This window comes from Sphaerodactylus townsendi, linkage group LG13 (assembly GCF_021028975.2).
Source record: "Sphaerodactylus townsendi isolate TG3544 linkage group LG13, MPM_Stown_v2.3, whole genome shotgun sequence".
In the NCBI taxonomy this organism is placed as follows: domain Eukaryota; kingdom Metazoa; phylum Chordata; class Lepidosauria; order Squamata; family Sphaerodactylidae; genus Sphaerodactylus; species Sphaerodactylus townsendi.
The window spans coordinates 44,477,307-44,483,921 of record NC_059437.1 but is presented as its reverse complement, the minus strand read 5'-3'; positions in this window follow the sequence as shown (position 1 = coordinate 44,483,921).

Here is a 6,615-nt window from a genome sequence, read left to right as displayed (position 1 = left end):
CATTCATGCACAAAATACTTGGTGTGTGTGGGAGCAGTTTGCTAAAACCCAGATATCACTGCATGCAAATATGTCCCGTAGTAAACGCTTGCCCCTCTCTCACTATTCAAAACCCCAAACTCTGGACTATAGCATCAACCACGCCCCATGATTACACACTTCTTCAAAACCCTATAGTCCCTTTTCTTGTTCCTCAGTAGTTTTAAAACAAATTCTGCATGCTTACACACTCCATGACCACCACTTTTTAGAACTTTAAGCCTCCTGGCTCTTTCCTCTTACCTACGTTGCGCACATCCCCCCCCCCCCCCCACACACATTCAGGCCTCTTGTGGCTGCCTCATTTTCCGTCTGTTCTGGACTTTTGCATTTTTGACAATCCAGATTCCTTGCTACTACAAATTAGAACCTTGTCTCTTTACAGACTAGGCAAAGCAAATTTGTAGACACAGTCAATCTAGCCATACTCCTCCATGCTTTTGCCACACTGTAGCTGGGTTTATGCAAGGGTCCCCAAACTTTTTGAGCCCATGGACATGGTGGGCACAGAAACAAAATGGCTACCACAGGAGGGTGGAGCCAGTCAGCACAATGATGGTCACAGCTTCACTTCAGTAGCACAAAGCAGATCCTTATGCCATAATGGCACCTGCTGCCAAAGCAGCATTTTTAAAAAATCTGCACAGCCAATCAAATATTCAATAGTCAATCAGAAGCCTTGCTGGGCAAAAGTCTTACCTGGCCCTGCCTATTTCCTAACAACGCCTTGCAAGTGCCACAAATGGTGCCCACAGATACCACACTGGGGAGCCACCATAGTGAAAATCTTCAGGAGGTGCTGCAAGGCTTGTTTGCGTGAACTTCTGAGAGGGTATAAACAGCACTTTTTGGGGTGGTGGTGGTGTATTTGTGGGTTTTATCTGCACTGTTTTAATAACTGCCTTGCCTGAGCCACCAGACTCTGCTACAGACAGCAAAATTCAGAACAGTGCATAAATACCCCTTGCTGTGCAAAGCCAGCTTTTTATTTAAAATATTTTTCTTTTCCTTTTCACACTGTGTTTAAGGAGGCTTACCGGTATATAATTTTTAAAAATAAATCAGCACAACACAAAAATAGAACAAAAAATCCAGGAGCAAGAAATCTAACAATTACACTTTAATCAATCAAAAACTATGGAAAATACTCTTCACCTGGCATTTGATGATGAGAGTGTTCCACGGAGTCATACAACAGAAGACCCTAAGTGCTATCTGCCTAATCTTGGATGGAAGGGACATTCAGACCAGTCTGAATACTTTGAAGAAAGTTCCATGTATAATATATTACAATGATTTAGATCAGGGGTAGGGAACCTGCGGCTCTCCAGATGTTCAGGAACTACAATTCCCATCAGCCCCTACCAGCATGGCCAATTGGCCATGCTGTGTGGGGGGGGGGGGGGGTGGGGGGGGGGGGGGGTGGGGGGGGGGGGGGGTGGGGGGGGGGGGGGGTGGGGGGGGGGGGGGGTGGGGGGGGGGGGGGGTGGGGGGGGGGGGGGGTGGGGGGGGGGGGGGGTGGGGGGGGGGGGGGGTGGGGGGGGGGGGGGGTGGGGGGGGGGGGGGGTGGGGGGGGGGGGGGGTGGGGGGGGGGGGGGGTGGGGGGGGGGGGGGGTGGGGGGGGGGGGGGGTGGGGGGGGGGGGGGGTGGGGGGGGGGGGGGGTGGGGGGGGGGGGGGGTGGGGGGGGGGGGGGGTGGGGGGGGGGGGGGGTGGGGGGGGGGGGGGGTGGGGGGGGGGGGGGGTGGGGGGGGGGGGGGGTGGGGGGGGGGGGGGGTGGGGGGGGGGGGGGGTGGGGGGGGGGGGGGGTGGGGGGGGGGGGGGGTGGGGGGGGGGGGGGGTGGGGGGGGGGGGGGGTGGGGGGGGGGGGGGGTGGGGGGGGGGGGGGGTGGGGGGGGGGGGGGGTGGGGGGGGGGGGGGGTGGGGGGGGGGGGGGGTGGGGGGGGGGGGGGGTGGGGGGGGGGGGGGGTGGGGGGGGGGGGGGGTGGGGGGGGGGGGGGGTGGGGGGGGGGGGGGGTGGGGGGGGGGGGGGGTGGGGGGGGGGGGGGGTGGGGGGGGGGGGGGGTGGGGGGGGGGGGGGGTGGGGGGGGGGGGGGGTGGGGGGGGGGGGGGGTGGGGGGGGGGGGGGGTGGGGGGGGGGGGGGGTGGGGGGGGGGGGGGGTGGGGGGGGGGGGGGGTGGGGGGGGGGGGGGGTGGGGGGGGGGGGGGGTGGGGGGGGGGGGGGGTGGGGGGGGGGGGGGGTGGGGGGGGGGGGGGGTGGGGGGGGGGGGGGGTGGGGGGGGGGGGGGGTGGGGGGGGGGGGGGGTGGGGGGGGGGGGGGGTGGGGGGGGGGGGGGGTGGGGGGGGGGGGGGGTGGGGGGGGGGGGGGGTGGGGGGGGGGGGGGGTGGGGGGGGGGGGGGGTGGGGGGGGGGGGGGGTGGGGGGGGGGGGGGGTGGGGGGGGGGGGGGGTGGGGGGGGGGGGGGGTGGGGGGGGGGGGGGGTGGGGGGGGGGGGGGGTGGGGGGGGGGGGGGGTGGGGGGGGGGGGGGGTGGGGGGGGGGGGGGGTGGGGGGGGGGGGGGGTGGGGGGGGGGGGGGGTGGGGGGGGGGGGGGGTGGGGGGGGGGGGGGGTGGGGGGGGGGGGGGGTGGGGGGGGGGGGGGGTGGGGGGGGGGGGGGGTGGGGGGGGGGGGGGGTGGGGGGGGGGGGGGGTGGGGGGGGGGGGGGGTGGGGGGGGGGGGGGGTGGGGGGGGGGGGGGGTGGGGGGGGGGGGGGGTGGGGGGGGGGGGGGGTGGGGGGGGGGGGGGGTGGGGGGGGGGGGGGGTGGGGGGGGGGGGGGGTGGGGGGGGGGGGGGGTGGGGGGGGGGGGGGGTGGGGGGGGGGGGGGGTGGGGGGGGGGGGGGGTGGGGGGGGGGGGGGGTGGGGGGGGGGGGGGGTGGGGGGGGGGGGGGGTGGGGGGGGGGGGGGGTGGGGGGGGGGGGGGGTGGGGGGGGGGGGGGGTGGGGGGGGGGGGGGGTGGGGGGGGGGGGGGGTGGGGGGGGGGGGGGGTGGGGGGGGGGGGGGGTGGGGGGGGGGGGGGGTGGGGGGGGGGGGGGGTGGGGGGGGGGGGGGGTGGGGGGGGGGGGGGGTGGGGGGGGGGGGGGGTGGGGGGGGGGGGGGGTGGGGGGGGGGGGGGGTGGGGGGGGGGGGGGGTGGGGGGGGGGGGGGGTGGGGGGGGGGGGGGGTGGGGGGGGGGGGGGGTGGGGGGGGGGGGGGGTGGGGGGGGGGGGGGGTGGGGGGGGGGGGGGGTGGGGGGGGGGGGGGGTGGGGGGGGGGGGGGGTGGGGGGGGGGGGGGGTGGGGGGGGGGGGGGGTGGGGGGGGGGGGGGGTGGGGGGGGGGGGGGGTGGGGGGGGGGGGGGGTGGGGGGGGGGGGGGGTGGGGGGGGGGGGGGGTGGGGGGGGGGGGGGGTGGGGGGGGGGGGGGGTGGGGGGGGGGGGGGGTGGGGGGGGGGGGGGGTGGGGGGGGGGGGGGGTGGGGGGGGGGGGGGGTGGGGGGGGGGGGGGGTGGGGGGGGGGGGGGGTGGGGGGGGGGGGGGGTGGGGGGGGGGGGGGGTGGGGGGGGGGGGGGGTGGGGGGGGGGGGGGGTGGGGGGGGGGGGGGGTGGGGGGGGGGGGGGGTGGGGGGGGGGGGGGGTGGGGGGGGGGGGGGGTGGGGGGGGGGGGGGGTGGGGGGGGGGGGGGGTGGGGGGGGGGGGGGGTGGGGGGGGGGGGGGGTGGGGGGGGGGGGGGGTGGGGGGGGGGGGGGGTGGGGGGGGGGGGGGGTGGGGGGGGGGGGGGGTGGGGGGGGGGGGGGGTGGGGGGGGGGGGGGGTGGGGGGGGGGGGGGGTGGGGGGGGGGGGGGGTGGGGGGGGGGGGGGGTGGGGGGGGGGGGGGGTGGGGGGGGGGGGGGGTGGGGGGGGGGGGGGGTGGGGGGGGGGGGGGGTGGGGGGGGGGGGGGGTGGGGGGGGGGGGGGGTGGGGGGGGGGGGGGGTGGGGGGGGGGGGGGGTGGGGGGGGGGGGGGGTGGGGGGGGGGGGGGGTGGGGGGGGGGGGGGGTGGGGGGGGGGGGGGGTGGGGGGGGGGGGGGGTGGGGGGGGGGGGGGGTGGGGGGGGGGGGGGGTGGGGGGGGGGGGGGGTGGGGGGGGGGGGGGGTGGGGGGGGGGGGGGGTGGGGGGGGGGGGGGGTGGGGGGGGGGGGGGGTGGGGGGGGGGGGGGGTGGGGGGGGGGGGGGGTGGGGGGGGGGGGGGGTGGGGGGGGGGGGGGGTGGGGGGGGGGGGGGGTGGGGGGGGGGGGGGGTGGGGGGGGGGGGGGGTGGGGGGGGGGGGGGGTGGGGGGGGGGGGGGGTGGGGGGGGGGGGGGGTGGGGGGGGGGGGGGGTGGGGGGGGGGGGGGGTGGGGGGGGGGGGGGGTGGGGGGGGGGGGGGGTGGGGGGGGGGGGGGGTGGGGGGGGGGGGGGGTGGGGGGGGGGGGGGGTGGGGGGGGGGGGGGGTGGGGGGGGGGGGGGGTGGGGGGGGGGGGGGGTGGGGGGGGGGGGGGGTGGGGGGGGGGGGGGGTGGGGGGGGGGGGGGGTGGGGGGGGGGGGGGGTGGGGGGGGGGGGGGGTGGGGGGGGGGGGGGGTGGGGGGGGGGGGGGGTGGGGGGGGGGGGGGGTGGGGGGGGGGGGGGGTGGGGGGGGGGGGGGGTGGGGGGGGGGGGGGGTGGGGGGGGGGGGGGGTGGGGGGGGGGGGGGGTGGGGGGGGGGGGGGGTGGGGGGGGGGGGGGGTGGGGGGGGGGGGGGGTGGGGGGGGGGGGGGGTGGGGGGGGGGGGGGGTGGGGGGGGGGGGGGGTGGGGGGGGGGGGGGGTGGGGGGGGGGGGGGGTGGGGGGGGGGGGGGGTGGGGGGGGGGGGGGGTGGGGGGGGGGGGGGGTGGGGGGGGGGGGGGGTGGGGGGGGGGGGGGGTGGGGGGGGGGGGGGGTGGGGGGGGGGGGGGGTGGGGGGGGGGGGGGGTGGGGGGGGGGGGGGGTGGGGGGGGGGGGGGGTGGGGGGGGGGGGGGGTGGGGGGGGGGGGGGGTGGGGGGGGGGGGGGGTGGGGGGGGGGGGGGGTGGGGGGGGGGGGGGGTGGGGGGGGGGGGGGGTGGGGGGGGGGGGGGGTGGGGGGGGGGGGGGGTGGGGGGGGGGGGGGGTGGGGGGGGGGGGGGGTGGGGGGGGGGGGGGGTGGGGGGGGGGGGGGGTGGGGGGGGGGGGGGGTGGGGGGGGGGGGGGGTGGGGGGGGGGGGGGGTGGGGGGGGGGGGGGGTGGGGGGGGGGGGGGGTGGGGGGGGGGGGGGGTGGGGGGGGGGGGGGGTGGGGGGGGGGGGGGGTGGGGGGGGGGGGGGGTGGGGGGGGGGGGGGGTGGGGGGGGGGGGGGGTGGGGGGGGGGGGGGGTGGGGGGGGGGGGGGGTGGGGGGGGGGGGGGGTGGGGGGGGGGGGGGGTGGGGGGGGGGGGGGGTGGGGGGGGGGGGGGGTGGGGGGGGGGGGGGGTGGGGGGGGGGGGGGGTGGGGGGGGGGGGGGGTGGGGGGGGGGGGGGGTGGGGGGGGGGGGGGGTGGGGGGGGGGGGGGGTGGGGGGGGGGGGGGGTGGGGGGGGGGGGGGGTGGGGGGGGGGGGGGGTGGGGGGGGGGGGGGGTGGGGGGGGGGGGGGGTGGGGGGGGGGGGGGGTGGGGGGGGGGGGGGGTGGGGGGGGGGGGGGGTGGGGGGGGGGGGGGGTGGGGGGGGGGGGGGGTGGGGGGGGGGGGGGGTGGGGGGGGGGGGGGGTGGGGGGGGGGGGGGGTGGGGGGGGGGGGGGGTGGGGGGGGGGGGGGGTGGGGGGGGGGGGGGGTGGGGGGGGGGGGGGGTGGGGGGGGGGGGGGGTGGGGGGGGGGGGGGGTGGGGGGGGGGGGGGGTGGGGGGGGGGGGGGGTGGGGGGGGGGGGGGGTGGGGGGGGGGGGGGGTGGGGGGGGGGGGGGGTGGGGGGGGGGGGGGGTGGGGGGGGGGGGGGGTGGGGGGGGGGGGGGGTGGGGGGGGGGGGGGGTGGGGGGGGGGGGGGGTGGGGGGGGGGGGGGGTGGGGGGGGGGGGGGGTGGGGGGGGGGGGGGGTGGGGGGGGGGGGGGGTGGGGGGGGGGGGGGGTGGGGGGGGGGGGGGGTGGGGGGGGGGGGGGGTGGGGGGGGGGGGGGGTGGGGGGGGGGGGGGGTGGGGGGGGGGGGGGGTGGGGGGGGGGGGGGGTGGGGGGGGGGGGGGGTGGGGGGGGGGGGGGGTGGGGGGGGGGGGGGGTGGGGGGGGGGGGGGGTGGGGGGGGGGGGGGGTGGGGGGGGGGGGGGGTGGGGGGGGGGGGGGGTGGGGGGGGGGGGGGGTGGGGGGGGGGGGGGGTGGGGGGGGGGGGGGGTGGGGGGGGGGGGGGGTGGGGGGGGGGGGGGGTGGGGGGGGGGGGGGGTGGGGGGGGGGGGGGGTGGGGGGGGGGGGGGGTGGGGGGGGGGGGGGGTGGGGGGGGGGGGGGGTGGGGGGGGGGGGGGGTGGGGGGGGGGGGGGGTGGGGGGGGGGGGGGGTGGGGGGGGGGGGGGGTGGGGGGGGGGGGGGGTGGGGGGGGGGGGGGGT